The sequence below is a fragment of the Narcine bancroftii genome, chromosome 3, assembly GCF_036971445.1.
Source record: "Narcine bancroftii isolate sNarBan1 chromosome 3, sNarBan1.hap1, whole genome shotgun sequence".
Classification (NCBI taxonomy): Eukaryota; Metazoa; Chordata; class Chondrichthyes; order Torpediniformes; family Narcinidae; genus Narcine; species Narcine bancroftii.
In genome coordinates this window covers 34,943,983-34,963,842 of record NC_091471.1, presented here as the reverse complement: position 1 = coordinate 34,963,842, position 19,860 = coordinate 34,943,983, and the positions used below count along the sequence as shown (strand labels likewise).

General features: G+C 41.7%; 1 long non-coding RNA gene across 3 annotated transcripts in view; it reads left to right on the top strand.

Annotated features, from left to right (window-relative positions):
* The first annotated feature begins 214 nt into the window (after positions 1 to 214).
* Positions 215 to 19,860, top strand: part of LOC138757064 (uncharacterized) — a 134,405-nt gene continuing 114,759 nt past the window's right edge. For 2 of the 3 annotated variants that reach the window (XR_011353321.1, XR_011353320.1), the window contains exon 1: positions 215 to 308. This is a non-coding gene — a long non-coding RNA (uncharacterized lncRNA). Of the gene's footprint in view, positions 309 to 12,638; positions 12,758 to 16,137; positions 18,439 to 19,860 lie in introns of those variants that run through there. The other variant, XR_011353319.1, reaches the window with a different exon arrangement.

Sequence of the window (19,860 nt, the reverse complement as noted above, 5' to 3'; positions counted from 1 at the left end):
TATTTTTGCTTCAGTTGTGAGATGTTAGATTAAGAATTTAAATTGAATATTTATTGAACATTCTAAATATTCGTTTTTCTATTGGTTTCATTTAGATTACAGTGGAATATATTATGTTGTTATAATGTGGACTACAAATCCCAGCATACCTAGCATTGTCTGTAAGGAGCTGGTACAGATTGGTTTAACTTCCTCTTCCTATGACAGCTGGCCTTGACTTCTGGGATGCTCTGCAATCAGCATTGAGGTACTTTTGTTTGGGAGACATTCCTGGAAACAAGGAGGTTCATCACCAAACTTTCAACAAGGTAATTGTTTTAGAACTGTGCCTCCTCCTTTAATCCAGAGAAATTATTCTTCTCCCCTTTTCTTTGTTTCTTTCCAATGATTTGCAAATTCTGTGGCCTGGTTAACCTTGTATCAGAAGTAAAGCCCTCTGAACTTGTTATGTGTTTGTGTTTTGAAAGGAATGACTGTAAGTTGAAATGACTGATTTCTGTTGCATGGGTAAGCAGTTCATTTAAAATGTTCAAAAGGTAGTGGGCAGATTTTGCATGGCTAATCTTGAAGGAAAACAAATGGTGTCTGATGTTATTTGGAACAAGGCTAAAATCACTGTGGTTTGGCCAATGTGAATTTATCTCCGTGTGTAGAATTTTTTTTCACCTGAAACCTGAACACTTTGAAATTTAGCTCACCTACATTGTTGTTGTAGAAGATGTGTTTTCAGTTCATTCCAATGATACATCACATTATTAAAATTCACATTTTGTTTTATCCACGGATCTATTCATCTCCCTCTGAGGTGACAGTGGTTTGAATGTAAAGCGACAGGTGTGGCACACCTGCACCTATGCTGGGAGTGAGCTCTAGGGTCAAAGTGCAATCCTGGGATTGATGAACCAATTCACCACTTGTTTGACATTAAGTGATCCATTTCTTTTAAACCGAAACAGTCACTCTGTTTTCTTTCCCCGCAGGTGCTACTTGACAGGCTGAGTAATTTGAGAAATTGCTGTTTTTATTTCAGGTTTTCAGCATCTGCAGTATTTTGATTTTTTTTTAATAACAGGAGTGGGTGTCGATAATTTAGTCTATTGAACCTGCTATCTTCAATCCCCACTTTTGGATTGTATCCCTGTATCATGCTAAATTTACTTGATTTGTCGCACTTTGATTTCCTTAATATTTTCTGAAAGAGTGTCAGGTTGCTTTCAGATACCAGGGAGTGGCCCAGTTCTAGTTTTAAACACAACCTCTCATTAGGGACTAACCAAAGCAAGTCATTTTGATTTAGTAATGCTGATGTTTTTTTTTCCCTCTCATTTTTACCGTTGCTATTATCTTTATTCCTTTAGTGTTTTTGTCCTTCAACCTTTTAAATGAGAAGGACAGCCCGGTAACAGCCCCTTCCAGCCCATGCCACCCAAATGCACCAATCAACCCACAATCCTCATATATTTTGAAGGGTGGGGTGAAATAGGAGTGCCTGGAATAAACCCACGTAGACAAGGGGAGAACATACAAATTCCCTACAGACAGCGCAGGATTAGAATCCTGCTCGCTGATGCTATAACAGCGTGGCACGAACTAATACGCTAATTGTGCTGCCCTGAATCTGGGTCACTGGCACTGGAACAGTATTGCACTGACTGTACCATGATGATGTAGGCAATAGGCCCTTTCAAATTGTCATGTAAAATGGGGTCAACCCGGCATTTTGCTCGGTTGACGATCCAGGTACATGGTTATTTGAAAGGGTCCAACCTGGTCAATCTGGTCAAAACCCAACCGGGTCCCAGAACTACATCAGAGAGGTGATCAGGGAACCCAGTAAAACTTACCTGGACATCCTGCTCCGGAAAATTGAAAGGGGAACTGGCTGACCTGGTTACTCTGTTGACGTCGGTGCTTGCTTCACAGGGAAACCCCTGGCTGAAGTGCTGCTGCCACGAACGGGGTTGGGGGGGGGGTTCCATGATGAGCTTCTGCCATGAACATGGGATGGGGAGAGTGGTTGCTGCCACGATCCAGGGGGGTGGGGGGGGGGGCTGCAATGTGCCACTGCCACGAATGGGGAGGGAATGGTCGCTGCTGTGAAGAGGGAAGGGGTGCTGCGATGTTCCGCTGCTGGGAACAGGGAGGAGTGGTTGCTGCCGTGATCGGTGGCGGGGTGCTGTGATGTCCAACTGCTGTGATTGGGGGGGGGGGAGTGATTGCTGCTGTGATCGGGGGATGATGGGGCCGCGATGTGCCGCTGCTGTGAATGCTGCTCCAGTTCGCAATGACAGCTCAATGCAGGAGCAACGGCCATCTCCCTTACTCATAATCCCTCACGTCCCTGGAACCACTGGGGATTATGGGTAAGGAAAAGACAACTATTGCTCTCGCACTCCCACATTGAGCCATTGTCGTGAACCAGAGCGGCACGTCTCGGCAGCAACCCATGCCCCTCGCTCCATACGCGGAAGAGGCACGTCACCGGGGATGGGGGAGGGGTGAGATCGATGGCCGGATGGTGGAGGGCATTGATTTGGTGGGGGGGGTGGGGGCTATTAGGAAAACTTTAAAACAGAAAGGGAACTGACTGCATGATATGTCACTCATCATGTCATCGCAGGGGTGGGTTCCCCCTTAAATTGCCAGGTTGGCGATTTATCAAGTAGGTCTGGCTGCAGTTTGAAAGGTGCATCCTACACTCATGACCCGGGTCCTAGGAGGGCTATCGGGTGTTGCAGTTTGAAAGGGCCTAATGTGTTGCTGGAACAATGGAGCAAAGATAGGCCGTAATAAATTCTCATTATTATTGTACAATGCCCTTCTGAGACGAGAACTTGCACCCCTGTCATTAGAATAATCTTGAAAACACTGTCACCAAGACTATAACTTCTTTCAGATTTATTTTCACTTGAAACCTATCTTTAGACCATGTCTTTCACCTTTGGGACAATGTGAGGTACTGCACATTGACAAGTGTACACTGTAAATGGCAGGGCCCTGAAGAATATTGTAGAACAGAAGCCTTGGACTTCAGTTGCACAGTTCCATATAAAAGTGGTGACGCAGGATGAGGAAGAAGGCATTTGGAATGCTTGTTTTTATTGGGCAGGTATTGAGTACAGATGTTGAAACATCATGATTCAGCTGCACAAGGCATTGGTAAGACCTCACTTGGAGTACAGTGTGCATTTCTGGCCCCCTAGCCACAGGAAAGATTATCAATAAATTGGAAGGGGTGCAGTGGAGACTCACCAGATTATTTCCTGGACTGGAGAACTTGGAGTTATCGGAACAAGTTGGATAGGAAGCAGACGGATGAATTTATAAAGTCATGAAGAACATAAATGCTCACTGTCTATTTCTCAGTTGTAGAATGAGAAGGCATAAGCTTTAAGGTGTGAGGGGAGAGATTTCATTGGGGCCCTAGGAGCAACGTTTTTTTTTAAATCAGAGGGTGGTCTGTGTCTGGAATGAGCTGCCAGAAGAAGCTATAAAATTGGATACAATTACAATGTTTAAAAGCATTTTGATGGGAAAGGCTGAGAAGGATTTGGACTAAAGGCTGGCTGATGGGGCGAGCCCAGAATGTCAACTTTGTCAGCGTGGTTGAGTTGGGCTGAAGGGCCTGGTCTGTGCTGTATCATTCTTATGACAAGAAGATCCTACTTGCAGTCCCTAGACTTTGCTGAACTTGCTAATCATGAACCCTTGGGCTGCAGAAACTGGAAGGGTTACATTTGGGTAAATCTGGTTTTTGCATCACCAATGGTAAGTGGGCCATGCATTTTTATGTTTTGTGGTATTAGTGCTGCGTACCTGAGTTTTCCTTTGGTGGAACCTTTATAAAATTGATGTTTGTGCGCAGCTGATATTAAAAGATAAAAAGCTTAACTTCTGAGATTTTTTAAAAATTGCATTGTATTATTTGTAATATTTCTTGCCCTGCTTTTCAATCAAGTCAATGACCACTATTGGGATTCCCCTCCTGGAATCTGGAGGGAAAGCAGACAGGTGAGCTTCATTTAAAAAAAAATGTTGCAACAGCTGTCTGAGATTAATTTGAACTGCTCTGCCCTTGAAAGAAGAGGATAGAAATAGAAGTTAATCACAAAGAATTTTACCTTGGCTGTAATTTGTCCGAAGACATTTGCTGCGGGATTGGAATCACTCAGTAACCCGCAACAGTTAGCTGAGAAAAGTCGTGATGTCTCACTGATCCGTAGAGTCAGAGAGAAGTGCTCATTGTGAAATGGACTTAGTTTCTGCTCTGGTGTGAAATGTTGAAGGGAACCAGAGATTGAATTCACAAGGAAATAGTATGAGAACTAAATCCATAGGAGTGAAAACATTTAGAATTAGGCAAAACCAAATATAACTGCCTGGCTTTGAGAGAAAACAAAACTTGTAGAAAAAAAATTGAAGCAGTATGTGAATGTGATACTAAGAAACAACATCTTCAAAATCCTGGTGAACAAAGCACAAGGTGGAAGATTGTGAATTAACTATTTTCTTTGTACATCTGGTTTCAGCTCTTAAGTTCATTAATTTTTAAAATTTTGGAGATGCAGCATTGTAAGAGGTCCTTCCCAAACCACGAACCCGCGCCATGCAAATACACCTGTGACCAATAAACCTACTAACTCCATGTAAAGGCACCTTTATTTATTGTTCATACTATGCTCACGGTAAAGACAAGATAGCATTTCTCCAGGACCATGGAACACATAAAAATATTAAGATGTATACAGTAAAAGTCCTCGGTACACTATCCACATATGTTCTGGGAATTCAGAAGCCTGATGGCTTGGGGGAAAAACTGTTGTCCAATAGTGTGCTACAGTTCCTCCTACCAGATGGCAGAAGGGAGAACAGTTTACGTGAGGGGTAGGTGGAGTCCTTCACAATGCTTATTGCCTTTCGCCTGCATGGAGTGTGGTAGATGTCCTTCTTGGTAGGAAAAGAGCCCCTCGTGATCTTTTCCAGTGACTTCACTATCCTCTGCAGGATCTTGCCGTCTGAGGTGGTTCAGGTTCCAAACTAAGTGGTGATACAGTTGCACAAGATGCTCTCAATACATCCTCTAATGTAGTGAGGATGGAGAGTGGGAGATGGACTTTCCTCAGCCTTCGCAGGAAGTAGAGGTGATGCTGGACTTTCTTGGCTATGAAGCTGGTGTTAAGGGACCAGGTGAGATCCTCCACCACGTGCACTTCAAGGAACTTGATACTCTTGATGACCTCAACGGTTGAGCCGTCAATGGTCAGCGGAGCGTGGTTCCCTACACCCTCGCAGGCCCTCCTGAAGTCTATAACTATCTCTTTTGTTTTTTTTTTAAATGTTCAGATACAGGTTGTTGGCTTTGGAATGTGGAAGGAAACCAGAGCATCCAGAGAAAATCCATATAGTCACTGGGGAGAACGTATAAACTCCTTACAGACAGAGTTGATTTGAACTCTGGTCGCTGGCGCTGTAAAAGAGTTGTGTTAATCACAACACTAACCATGCCAGTCCAAATTCTCTTTAAAAATATTTATGCCGTTTCTCCCATCATTTTCCAGGTAGAGCATTCCACATCTTGACAGCTGAGGAGATGGGAAGAGGCTTGGGTAGAATTTTTGTTCATCTTACCTTAAGACTTTTTTTTATCAATGATTGGGATGGCATAGTTAGTGTAGCAGTTAGTGCCAGCAACCCAAGTTAAAATCCGCCGCTGTCTGGAAGGAGTTCGTACTGTTATGCGCCCAGAGGACTCCAAAACTGGCAGCAATAGAAATTCACCAAGACAAATGGTTATTTAAATAAAAGTTACTTTTAATTATCTTACATCAAAACAGGGTCACACTTTAACTTATTACTATTAACTTAACCCCCTTCTAATTCTAAGCACACATGTATGTAATGTGTATGTGTCAGGAATGTTCTTTGATTCACAGTCCAATCTCACTTCTCACTCCTCCAGGCAATTCTTACACTGTGCACAGAACTTAACATTTATGAATCTTCACCAGGCTCTGGTGCTGAAAGGTTCTTGTTGGTTTCAGAGAGATATCTGTTGCTCATTGGACATGCAAACTGATTTCCTCCAATCAGTCACTTCAGTGACTTGCCAAAAAAACTTGCCCCATCATAGGTTTTCCAAATGATAACCTCTTCTTCCAGGTCACCACAGAGTTCCTTTTGTTTTCCTTATTTCAGGAGAAACCCTCTAGCCAGGCATTTCCTCTTGTAAGGACTACAAGGGTTTTGAACAGGCTGAACTCAGAACTCACTACCCGTCTTCAAAATGGGGCCTTTCAACAAGCCTGCCAGCTTGCCATTTTGCAGCCTCAACTGCTACTGTCGGACTGACTTCTTGCTCTCTCTCTCTCTGAGAGAAGAATCCTGTTTGATTTTTCCTCTCTCGCTCATAAAAACCAAAAACTTTCCCCAAGGCTCCAAACCCAATCTATGAAAGATTTAATCAGTATTTCTGAGCCTGGACTTTATTGCCCATACAAAATTGATCAGCATTCTTCATTGTTTCTGCAAAGCCAACCGAAGTCTCAACGTCTAGCTTCAGCAAATCTCATGTATTTTAAGTGAGATGTCTTTTGTGAAGTGTTACTCTGTTTGTGAAGTGACCTACACTAAACCCCCACAAACTATCTCTTTTAAAGACATATTTATCCATAACAGTACATCCTTCCCTTGTCTGTGTGGGTTTCCTCTGGGTGCTTTGGTTTCAAAATGTATGGCGAGGGTGGGGTGGTGTGGGAGGCTAATTGGGTGTATTTGGACAACACGAGTTCATGGACCAGAAGGGCCTTGTTACCATGTTGTAAGTCTAAAAAAATATTGTAACTGGTTATTACTCCATACACTCAAGACATGAGAGAATGTTGACAGGATTTCAGGGTCTGAGTTCCAGGGAAAGGTTGGGCAGACTGGGGGTTTTTTCTCTGGAGTGTAGAAGATTGAGAGGGGACTTGATAGAGGTGTTTAAGATTTTAAAAGGGACAGACAGAGTAAACGTGGATAGGTTTTTCAATTAAGAGTGGGGGAGATTCAAACTAGAGGACATGGTTTAAGATTGAAGGGGGAAAATTATAAGGGGAACATGAGGGGAAATTTCTTTACGCAGAGGGTGGTGGGAATGTGGAATGAGCTTCCGGCAGACGTGGTCGAGGCGGGATCATTGGTTACATTTAAGGAAAGACTGGATCGTTACATGGATAGGAGGGGACTAGAGGTGTATGGACCGGGTGCTGGTCAGTGGGACTAGGAGGGTGGGGATTTACTATGGCATGGACTAGTAGGGCCGAACTGGCCTGTTCTGTGCTGTAAGTGGTTATATGAGTTCTCTTTTTATCGAAACCTCTCAATCTCAAATCTCTGTTGATACTTTAGAACCTTCTCTGGTTCTGAAGAGATCACTGCAATGATATCCTGTAGCTGAGACGATTAACTCTAAGGACTTTCTTCGCGTAAGCCAGTAGTTTTTCCTTGGTTCCCATTGTCTTCAAAATTACAGATAGAGCCGTACTTATGATGACCCAACATACGATATTTCAAAGTTCTGTCCTTGCATTTTTCAGTGGAATCTCGTGGTTTTTTTTGGTGAAATCTCACATTTTCTTCTGTCAAATCTTGCGGTTTTCTTTGCCCGATTTCAATTTACGACCATTTCAACTTACGAGGCAAGTCCCAGAACCGAACCCCATTGTAAGTTGGCATCTACCTGTATTATGTTGGCTCATTTTTCACAGCAGATGTTTTTATCAATAAGGTCTGCAACTGAATGATCCTGTGGTGTCCAAAAAGAGCATTTGTAGAATAACTAATTATTTCTTGAAATGAATGCTAATGATCCCTTCCAGCTGTTCTGGCTAAAAATAGATTGTGGCAGGAATTGGTCTGATGTGGATCTGGATCTGTTTGGCTTTGTGTGCCTGTCAGATGGAGCTGTACTGCAATATCCCGACAATGGATGAGGCCAAGAACAGGATTGGTTGGAAGAGTTGAGATGGTTAGCTTCAGGAAGATCAAGCTTGACTAGTTCAATATAATTTTTTACATCAGTTATATCTTACACTACAGAAATTGAATAGATTGAAATCAGATTTATTGGATCAATCTTTTTGGTGTGGTGAAGATGTAGGAACTTTTTTGCATTCAACTTGGTGTATGTAACTTTTAATTTGCTCTTTTGAAACTTGTATTATTATAGTAATTTCAATTACTGCATGTATGAAAAAATTTAAAATGATTCAAACGAAAAGGAAGATCAAGCTTAGACCTTCCAATTGAGCATAGGTTTTTGGGGAAGCAGTCACCCAATCTGCATATGATGTCACAATGTGGAGGAGGCCACACTGGGTTGACCGAATGCAGTGGACGATGTGCATGTAAAGCTCTGTGTCACCTGGAAGGGCTGTTTGTGGCCGTGAATGGAAGTCAACTTCCACCTGGCTCTTAAAGTTAGCTAGATTGTTTCTGACATCTCCTCTCCCCTTTCTTTACCTCCCTGTCTCCTTCTCAGGAGACAAACTATCGACGGATATCTATTACAAATCCCCATGACACTCACTGCTACCTGGATTAGACCTCTTCCCGTCCTGACCCTTGTAAGGATGCCATCCCTTTCTCCCAATTCCTCCACTTCCATCACATCTGTTCGCAGGATGAGGACTTCCATTCCAGGATATCAAAAATGTCCTCTTAGTTAAATAAACATTGATTCTCCCTTACTGTCAGTGATAAAGCCCAGCCTTGTATCTCCTCTATTTCTCATACTTCTGCCCTTACCCCACCTCCCTCCAGGTTCGCTGGTTCTCACTTTCCAGCCTCTGCATTTCCTGTGGGCAAGGCAGAATTACCACTTATTGAAATTAAAAAAAATGTACACAACATAAAATGTAAACAACTGTGTGCTATAGAGAAGGAAAAAAACCAAACAATAAAGTGCACAAGTCCCTGATTGAGGAGTCTGATGGTGAGGGGTAGCAGTTGTTCCTAAACCTGGTGGTGTGAGTCTTCTGGCACCTGTACCTCTTTCCTGATGGCAGCAGGGAGAACCGAGCATGTACTTGGTGGTGTGATGATTGCTGCTGCTCTCCAACGGCAGCATTCCCCGTAGATAGACTTGATGGTGGGGAAGGTTTTGCCTGTGATGTCTACTACCTTCTGCTGGGCTTTACACTCAGGGTTAATGATGTCCCCATACCAGACTCAAACCCAAGGTTCCAGACCCAAAATGTTGACTGACCCGTTTCTCCCCATGGATGCTTTCTGAACTGCTGAGTTCCCGGAAATTCTGTGTTCACAAGTCCTAATTTGTTTCAACTCTTGACTGTGGCTTTTGGGGAGTCAGATGATTCTAATGGGAGATCCATAGATTCTGCCACACAGGGTCAGGGGATTCTGGATAGTTTGAAAACTGATACAATCCTGTTTTTATTGGGTTTCTGGAAAAGGATGAAAGGAAATAAGATTTCAATTATAAATGGCCCTTTTCCAGTTTGAGTGGATGGGCCAGGGCTTCCAATTAGCTAGTTAGGATCTTTTAAAAGGCAACTTGAATTGTTGCCTTTATTCACCTGCTAATCTTATGACAGAGCTCGGAGCAGCTGCTTGAATTCCGTGTGTGGTTTGCAAACATAGTGGCTTTCTGAAGACGCACTGGAAGCTGCAATTGCTGGAATCCGAAGGCAAACCAAATCTGCTGGAGGAATTCTAGACGACAGTGTTAGTGGGAGATAAGGAATGGTAACGTTGCTTAAAAAGCCATCCCTTGTTGTGATAGTTGGCTCCAGTGAGATGGCCTATCCATTGGAGTGTAATTAGGTTGAGGGGAGTGGTGGTTGGGGGGAGTGGTGGTTGGGGGAATATTGTCATTGGAGAAAACAATGACATTGATTTGGTTATCCACTCAGACTTTGCAGGGACAAAATCAGTGGTACCTTGCCAGAGCTTTGTGACTGCTATATATTCATGTATCAAAATTGTACACAAGAGCAAGAACACTGCTGAGTAGAAGTTTATGAGCCTTGTACCAAGTTTGTGGCCTTAACATTTCCTCAGGCAACCAAAAAGTATATAGGTGCACTGAAGGTGATATTCAATTTAATCAACTGTGCTTACCTTTATTGATCAATGGCTGCCAAAATCCAAGGTGATCCATAGTTTGCTTATGGATCTCGACCATCAGGAATGACAGGTTGCCAAGGTCTAATTTTGGACAGGAGACATTGCTATAGAATGTGAGCTGATTGGTAGAGGTCAAGTACAAGGACTATTTATTGCTTGTTTCAAATGAATAGTGAATGAAATGTTGGTGACTTAGATTGTGGGCTCTGAACTTGTGCAGAGATGCAGGGTCTATGTACTGTAGCAGGAAGTTGCAACAGCCTTGGTTTTGATGTGAGTTAAGTTTAAAAGTTTTCTCACTTTTCTGTTGATTAGCTCCATTCCAGCAGGAAACTTGTGTCTCAAATTATGGATTGTGCCAAGGTTAAAGTGTAAACATGATTTAAATAACTATAAGTATACATCAATTAGGATCAATAATAACAATATTGCACAGAATAGGCATTAACATTTAATCCGATTACACTGGACAATAAGTTTTCTCAAAAGGTGTGTTGCTTGAAAAATAATTGGGCTCTGGAGAATTGGGGACTATGCTTGTTGTATTAGTTCAACTAACCACAGATTTTCATTTGTACTCAGCATCTGATGCCTCTCGTGTCAGTGTCCAACAATAGTCAGCCAGCATCAGTGGATTCCAGTTGTCCTGATACCGCTTTCCCATAGTTGCAATGTCCTGGTGAAGCCTTTCACCATATCCATCAAAGACTGCACCAGGATTAGCAGGCAAGACGTCCAAGTGTCAAGGCAGAAATAGAATTTTCAACAACATGTTGCGCTTCATGATTTTGTATGCTCGAAGTAGACAAAATATTGCAGAGAATCACAAGAATAGGTTATATCTAAAAAAGAGTATGTGATAGGAAAATGTTAAGGTGATTTTGATGAACAGCAGCCAAAAATCCACAAAAGTATTGAGGAAGCAAAATCTTCATTGTCCAGTGTTATTGAAAATTGGGTATGGAAAGTTTTAGTGAAATCACACCAAATGGGGCAGGATGGTGTTAGAAACTTGGATGGAAACCTCAATTTTGTCCTGACCTAGCTCTTTCCTGTTAATTAATTGGAAGGTAAATACATGGGGTACAAATGATTAATTTCTGCATTGTAAACATTCATGGCAGAGAAAGAGGACAGCATGGACACTATGGACAATCAGGACAAGAATTCTTGAAAATTAAGACAAGTAGTGTATTACGTGGAAATAATGAGAGTCCCACACGTGGAGGAGGCTGGTTGGCCATGGTGTTTCCCGGCAACATGCAGGGTGGACATCATAGACAGGCCCCACATCCCATTCCTGGCAATAACAATATGGCCAGGAAGGGGGCATCTATTTGCTTCTTCATCTGCTGTGGTCACGTTGCCGGCTAGTGTTGGAGCTTGATGATCTGTTCCATCGAGGTGCCGTTTTCTTTCTTCGCTCTCCTTCGCCTGGGGCTGAAACTGAGGTCCTCGCCGGCAAGCAAGAGTCAGATATCCATGGGCAGCTGCTCCAGGAAAATCTCAAAGAGCCAGAAAGGCTTGTACCCCTTGGCGAGGGCAAGGATCTCGCTCATGAGGGTGGATAGGGCCCTAACACCCAAACTGGCCAAGTGCATCAGGTGGGTGGCGCCCTTTTTGAGGGCACCATATTTGCCTTATTCTGAAGGCTGCCATAGGAAATCGACAATCCTTGGTGCTGTGTCCTGGTCGAGCGAGCTCACTACATAGTAGTAGCAAGTGTTGTTGATGGCGAGCTGTCCAAGGTGGTACTGGGGCTCGGCCTGTTTGAACCACACGTGTAGCTATGACCCCAGAACTTTGGCACCTTTAGCAAGACCATACGGAGAGGTGCTTGGCCCATCATCTTCGGACTTGCCGGGGTCACCAATGTAGTGCGTGCTACTTGAAGTGTGGAGTAAGAACGACACACGCACACAGTCGAGTCGAGGTCAAAGACTGATTTATTGCTCTGCCAGCTGTTTAGATTCACCCCCTGCCTCTGACAACAGGCGGGATGTCATCACAGCATCTGCCACTGATTGGCTGGCACTCCCGCCTTTGCCCACTGGGCGGGAGGTCATGCAGGACAACGGCCATTGGTCCCTGTGGGGCCCCTGCATTCACCAGCTATTTTGTGAGCCGGGTCGTTACTCGGTACACGGGCTGTTGCAGTTGAACACTTTTCACTGAGCTAGAGGGGGTACCTGGATAGTGCATGCTTGACAAAGGTAACTGATTTTTAAAATTTTAGATGCTTGCTTCAAAATCAATCTTGAAATTCATACTTGGTGAAACTAAATTTCATTGCAGTAAGTACAGTGCAAAGTCTGATGATCCGAAATCAGATTCTCCAAAATCCTCATTTATCCAAAATTTTTCCAGAGCCGAACTGATCTTACAGGTTGAAAAAAACTCACCTGACCTGAAATTAGAACTATTTGCCCTCCCCCCCCTTTCCATTTCTTCTTTACCTTGTCCTATTGACTTTTCTCTTCAACTCTCCCTCAAACTACATGCCACTGTCCCAGCTGCTTGTGGTTGGAAGAATCCCTTGTACCAGCATCATCAAGGAGATTGGGCTCCTGACAGCAGCAGGGACCTCAGTGGGGAGGTGTCGATGATCGGTGACAGCCAGCATTTTTATTCGGTGAGAATGAAACATTATTTTGCTTAAAAGCCTTACTTTGTTATTTAAACACTGTTGCTGCTGGGCTTTTCTTAAAAAAATGACCAGTTTTCCAAAAAACAACTTACCTGACATAGGCCTAGTCCTGACCATTTTGGATAATCAGTCGTATAAATGTTTGGATATAATTTGTAGGATCACCCAGAAAGCATTTGCTAAAGTCTTGGGCTGGAGCTAAAAATGACCTTGTGTGCCGACCTGCAGGAGATCCTGACGCTGATGCCTCCTACTCTCACCTCAGCCCCGGCCGTCCTCAGGCTGGAGCTCCTCACGCTGACTCCAACCATGTGGCTCCTAACCTCGACCTCCCACCGTAGTCCCGATCTCACTGTTAAAGATGAACCTTAAGAGTTGAAAGCAGCTTATCGACTTCAAGGAGAAAATAGAGAAAACTTAAAATTGATAGGATATAGCTAGTGACCTTCCTAAAGATTGGAGTGAAGCTCCAATAATCTAATTGGTAATTTTGGAGGTTTTAACTGAATGGAGTGCCATGCCTATTTCTAAAAACGAACACAAAAACCCAGAAATGATGAACTGAGGATATAAATTGAATGGCCTATTTTTCTTGATGTTGATCTTGGTGGGGGTGTGTGTTAGGGTGTGAATAATTGCTTGCCATTTAGATCAATTAAAAGGAGAGATCTTTGATCCATCTATCACACCTGTTTATATCATTCCATCGATAATTTCAAAATCAATTTTGTCAAGTTCTTCATAATATCAATAAATTGTTCCATCAGGCATGACATGAATCTGTTAAGAGAATTAAGACAATATATAATATAGTATGATTAGTTTTATAACTTAGCAAAATAATCAGATCAATCAGTTTTGTTCACAGATCTATTTTTATGTGCCAATCACCCGTCTGATTGGACTTTTAGTATATTTGGGATAATTCTTTTTAAGTTAATATTGTGATGAACTAGAGTAGTTATTTTGAATCTTGCTTTGCTATTTTAACAAATATTGCACATAAAGGGATTGGAGGCATGGTGATGAATAACTGTACCAAACGCAGCAAATAGGAAGGCAATGGCACTTTGCCGTTAGTAGAGTATAAAAGGAAGTTTTGATGCAACTTTATAGATGCCAATCTTGTTCAGGTTGATGGTCAGGCCAAAGAGTGTGGCAGCGTCTGAGAATTTGTTCAGCATCAACTGTAGATCACATCTTTGTGCACCAAGAATGCTCAGTCATCACCAAAAAGTGTTTCATGAATGACTGTGTAGAGGCGCTTCGTCTGTGCGTTCAAGCGGCGAAGGTCAAAGAGAGAACCATCCAGTCAGTACTTGATGTACATTCCCTCCTCCATACCTTGGACAGCATGTGACAACATTCAAGTGAAGAACAGATTGAACAGCCCTGAAATACTCCATCAGTCTATGTCAAATACTAACACCATAGAACCAAAAATAACTGCTGACAGCATCCAGGTAATAAATGTAAACAGTTTCAAATACTTGGGGAGCATCAACTCAAGTAATGGGCCTTTGGGACAAAGAGATTGACTCCAAGATCAGCTAAGCTCTGGGGAGGCTGCATGCCAGAGAGCTCAATCAACACAATGTCTGCACGTCCACAAAGTCTACAGAGGAGTGGTCATCCTTTCTCTCCTGGATGGATGAGAGACCTGGACTCTATACCGACGTCACATGAAACTGGAAAAATTCCACATGCATGCCATCTGCTTGATCCTTGGCATCTATTGGCAAGAACGTGTCTCTAACCTGGAGGTCTTGGGTCACGTGAAGTCCACCACCATTGAGTCCCTGATCATCAGAGCCCAGATGTGAATGGATGATCAGCATATTCCTCACCAGCTGGTCTATAGTGAACTGAAGTCCAGGAGACCTCAAGGTCACACGCAAGTGCTATAAAGACGCTGTGAGGGAAACCCTACGCTACTGTGACATCCAGCCAAGAACTAGAAGCTGTAGTTGCTGACAAGATACCATTGGCGAGCCCTGGGCTATGGAGCCTACACCAGTTTTGAAGACCGGCACTGCCAAAAACTGATGGAAAACCATGAACGGTGTCACGAAGCTGCAGCCAGTTATTACAAAAACAGACTTCCAGTGTCCTCATTATGCTAGACTTCCAGACTGGGACTAGTCACCTTCGTGTCCACACATGTGTCTTCTTAAAATTTAAGGACGCCCAATATACAGTTGCACTTGGAGTACTTAAAATAGTTTTGATCTCGATCGATAAAGTGAAAGGAAGAGACAATAATTTAAACCAGAAGGGATTCAAGGGGTACGAGATAAGAGTGGCAAAATGTTGAAGATTGAATTAGCCTCAATGTTGAATTGTGGTGTAGACTGGCTTACGAGTTCTTAGGTAGTCATTTTAACTTTCCCCATTTGCTGGAACTGCAGCTCAGTGCAAGTTTGCCCTTTGCTTATTGGCAGGCCTAACATTGTTACTTTAACTGTAGCTACAGGAAATTTTATTAATTTTGTTTAAAAAAAATTACAGCAAAGATGAGACAAATTAGTGAGTTATTAATTCCTTTGGGATTAGTATGGCAGAGATGGCAATTTCCTCAACAAGGTGAATGATACACTTCTATAAATTTAAAGTGTTATAGGTAGATGTAAAACATGGCAACAGGGCCTTCTGGCCCACAAACCCATGCTGCCCAATTACTCAACGACCCCCATCTGCTTTGAAAGGTGGGAGGAAACCAGAGGAAGCCCACACATATAAGGGGAGAACATACAAACTCCCTACAGACAACACCAAATTTGAAACCGAGTCACTGGTACTGCAGTAGCACTGCGCTAACGGGTGCCACCCTCTAGAGATTCCATTGACAAGGTGTTTTCATTAGACCCTAATACATGGAGGAAAGATGCTGCTCTTTTAAATTCACAGACGACATTTCACATGCAAGCAATAAAAAGGGGCAGTGAACCTGCCAATGTGTAGGCCCAGAACTAGTTGTGACTTTTGCAATCTATATATACACAGCCAATAATGTTTAGTTTGAAAATACTGTTGCATTTACACCTGAAGCTATATACTAGCCAAATTTAGCCCTTAAAACAAGTTATCAACTCAGACCATCAAGCAACTGTAAATACCAATTGAATGAACTGCATTTTAAATGTCTTAAAAAATTTATAAAATACCTTCCTTGCATTTTCCTTTTTGAACTTGGCAGTGCAACTCTCAGATATTACAGTCTTATTCCAGATAACGGTCAAACCACCACCTCATTAAATCTTTTGTTTAAACATTGGAATAGTTTAAAATAGTTATTTTTGTGATCTACATATTTTATTAACATGCTCATAAAAAAGTAAATCTTACTTTCATGTGTTTAATTGCAGCAAGCTGAAACTGAAGAGCATCATTTGGCCAAATGTGAGCAACGGAATTAAATACCGCAGCAGACATCATATTTTGTAAAAATCTGCATGAGAGAATATAGTGTAAATAAGGGAGTAATGGAAGGATTGTACAGTGGAAGGTAGAAAAATAGAAAACCCCACTGGATGGGCTACTTTCCATTTCTACGTTTGCCCATTGTCCAATCCACTCTGTCAAGTCTGCTCCATAATTCAACAATAGCTGACCTGGCCAGGGTCTCAGCTCCCTTTACCTGCCTGTTCCCAATTTCTCTTCTTCAAAAATCTATTTGTTTTGTTTATGGTTAATGTAGCTGCTTTCTATTACTTCCTTGTACATAGAATTGCAGATTCACTATTCCCAGGGAAAAAGTTCCTCCTCATTTGTCTTAAATCTACCCCTTAGATCTAGTCTCACCTGCCTACAGAAACAATCTTTTTCTATCTAGTCCTTTCATAATTTTATATTTCTCTACAGGATCCTCACTCATCCTAAAAGCTAATGAGCATAGCTCCAAGCTACTCAATCTCACCTCAGCTAACCCCTTTTTTTCTGTATTCAATATGGTGAACCTCCTCTGAACTGTATTCATCATCAGTTATCAAGAAAATTAGAGCTGCACACACTTCAGGTAACATGTACAGTTGCAGCAGAACCCTGCTCTTAAAATTCAATCCCTTTATCAATTAAGGCCAACATAACATTTGCCTTGTTCTGCAAACTTTTTATGATTTAAGATAGAAACCACTCCCAGGTCTGTCTTCAAGACAGCATGCTGCAATATTTCACATTTAAATGAGTCTTATTTTTCTACCAATTGCAGAAGAGCTCAGTGTCAGATACCTGGTGAATATTAAAATCTTTTGCAGTCACTATATTTTTCACTTTCTTAGAGTTTCATCAGATCAAAATTACATGCAAATAAAGTGGATCATCTCAAAACTTTTGTCACTGGCACAAGTTAACTGCTGCTTTTAAATGTCTTTGGCTTGGCTTCGCGGACGAAGATTTATGGAGGGGGTAAAAAGTCCACGTCAGCTGCAGGCTCGTTTGTGGCTGACAAGTCCGATGCGGGACAGGCAGACACGATTGCAGCGGTTGCAAGGGAAAATTGGTTGGTTGGGGTTGGGTGTTGGGTTTTTCCTCCTTTGCCTTTTGTCAGTAAAAAAAATCTACAAGTTTTGATCTTCTTCTCTTTGGCTTGGCTTCGCGGACGAAGATTTATGGAGGGAGTAAAAAGTCCACGTCAGCTGCAGGCTCGTTTTTGGCTGACAAGTCCGATGCGGGACAGGCAGACACGATTGCAGCGGTTGCAAGGGAAAATTGGTTGGTTGGGGTTGGGTGTTGGGTTTTTCCTCCTTTGCCTTTTGTCAGTGAGGTGAATGTATAACAGCATTAACTATTATTCCTTCAGTTTGAAAACAAATTACTAGTTATTAGGCTTTGATATACTGGGTACTAAACTGTTTCAGGTCTAGAAATAGCTAATCAATAGAGCAGTGGGGTTCTCAACCTTTATCTTTCCACTCACGTACTACTTTAAGTGTTCCCTATGGCATAGGTGCTCTGTGATTAGTAAGGGATTGCGTAAAGTGGAAAAAAGGGTGAAAACCATGGTTGACTCGTTATGTGCATGGTTTCAACTCCAGAAATGGGCCAATGACAATTTTTCTCAAGCAAAATATTTCAGTAACAATTGGGTCCAGAGAAGTGATTCTCAACCTTCCCTTCCCACTCATATACCACCTGAAGCAATCCCTTACTAATGCACTGATGACATAGGGAACACTTAGTTATGTGAGTGGAAAGAAAAAGGTTGAGAACCACTGCTATAGAGTGCATAATCTGTGATAATGCTTTGAAAGGGCCATCTTTCCCAATAGGCCTGCACATTCTAATATTGCACCAGATGGCACCAGAGTGATATCATTTTGCAAACTACTGCCATCTGATTTTCTCTTCAAAATTTTCCTCGTTTAACTAATTCTATGTAATTGAAATAAAAATTTCCCCACACATTGGCTTATCAGTCACTATATATGTTTAGTTAGAATCCTTATTGTGTTGTTTTTCCTTGCCTCTCAAAAAATCCCCTAATTGGCACATATCAAGTCTCCCCTTAATTGACTCACCTTTAAGAACAGTTCCACCTTTTCTAAGGTCTTTATGGAATATTCTGATAAAGAAACACTAATGACCATTTCTACTTCTAGATGCTTTCTGGCACACAAGAGTTCCTCCAGCACCTTATTGCTCAACATTCTGATAAATCTCTGCTGTTCTAAGTGCTCAAGATTCAATTTTGAATACTCCGTACTGGGTGTGTTACTTCAGTTGTGGGGTAACCAGCACTCAACATGTAGTATATTTTTCATTTTGACACTTTCTCTCTATGGAGCCTGTTTTTGTTCGAGTTTGTTCCTTAAAAAAATTAATTTTTTGTTTGTATCTTCTCATTTACTTTTTTAAACTTCATATTTTTCTGGATTGGATTTCTCTGCCATGCCTCCCCATTTCACCAGTCTCTCTATAAGATTTAATAGTATTCATTTCATTGATTGGTACATTTTAAATGTTTGTAACTATGATTTTTTTAATTATATACCCAAAGGATCAGTAGTGTGGAAGGAGAACCCAATTCCAATATTTATGGTCAAGTTCGTACTCAGCCACAAACCAGACGTCTACAGTTAAATGATGGGTTGAAACTCTGGTTATCCAAGTCTTTTAATACAAAACTTAAAAAATAAAATCTTGTTGAGGTGTGCACAGTCAAAAGCATACAGCAGCTTCAATACGCAATGTCCCATGGAATAAGACTATGAATTCAAGACATATGTAATTGTTACCTGGTTATCAATTTTAAACATGTACAGATGAATTGGAGAAACTATTCCTTAAGCTCTTCTAAATCAATTAAGTTTCAATGTTACAGAATGATCAAAATTTAAGTTTTTAAACAGGCACGGTCAAATATGTTAAGCAGAGGGTGAAATTAGTGTCAAGGCAGTAATCTGAACTGCATGCAATGAACTGACAGCCTATTTTACAGTGGCAATGTAGCTAGGAGTTAATTGGACAAAGATCCACTTTCACCCTGTGGAAGTGAATTTTAATTCAATTTAAGCCCCTGATTTGGTACTATCCCTCTACTGTAATTTACCCCAAGCACTGACCATGATCTTGTGAAGAAATTCAAATTAGAAAATTATATATCTATCCCCTGATTACTGTCATTTACTAGATCCAAAGCTTACAGTGGTCAGCTCAACACATGCATGAAAGTCAAACCCATTTTGGATAATAACATCCAATTTCTTACAGAAATTAGATATTAATTCCTAAGTACTGAGCCTCATTTTGCCTCCTAATGTTTACACCCATAAAATACAACTTGCAAAGCCTTCCTATCTATTTACCCTCTGCTTTTACAAGAATCCAAAACTTCTCAATAGTGAGGTGACAACAACACAACTGCTTACAACTTGAACTCAACAATCAAAGCCATTTTTAAAACCTGAGCAAAATTCAGAGCAATTCATATTGGTAATTACTGAGTGCATCAACACGATTCACATGAGCCCAAATTTTCTATCCAAGACCGTGGCAGGTATTAGGTATGCTTCTCATGTCAATCGCACACTCTTTTAATCAAAAATGGAGATATTGCACATTATGGCCAATCATGATCAATGTAAACCTGA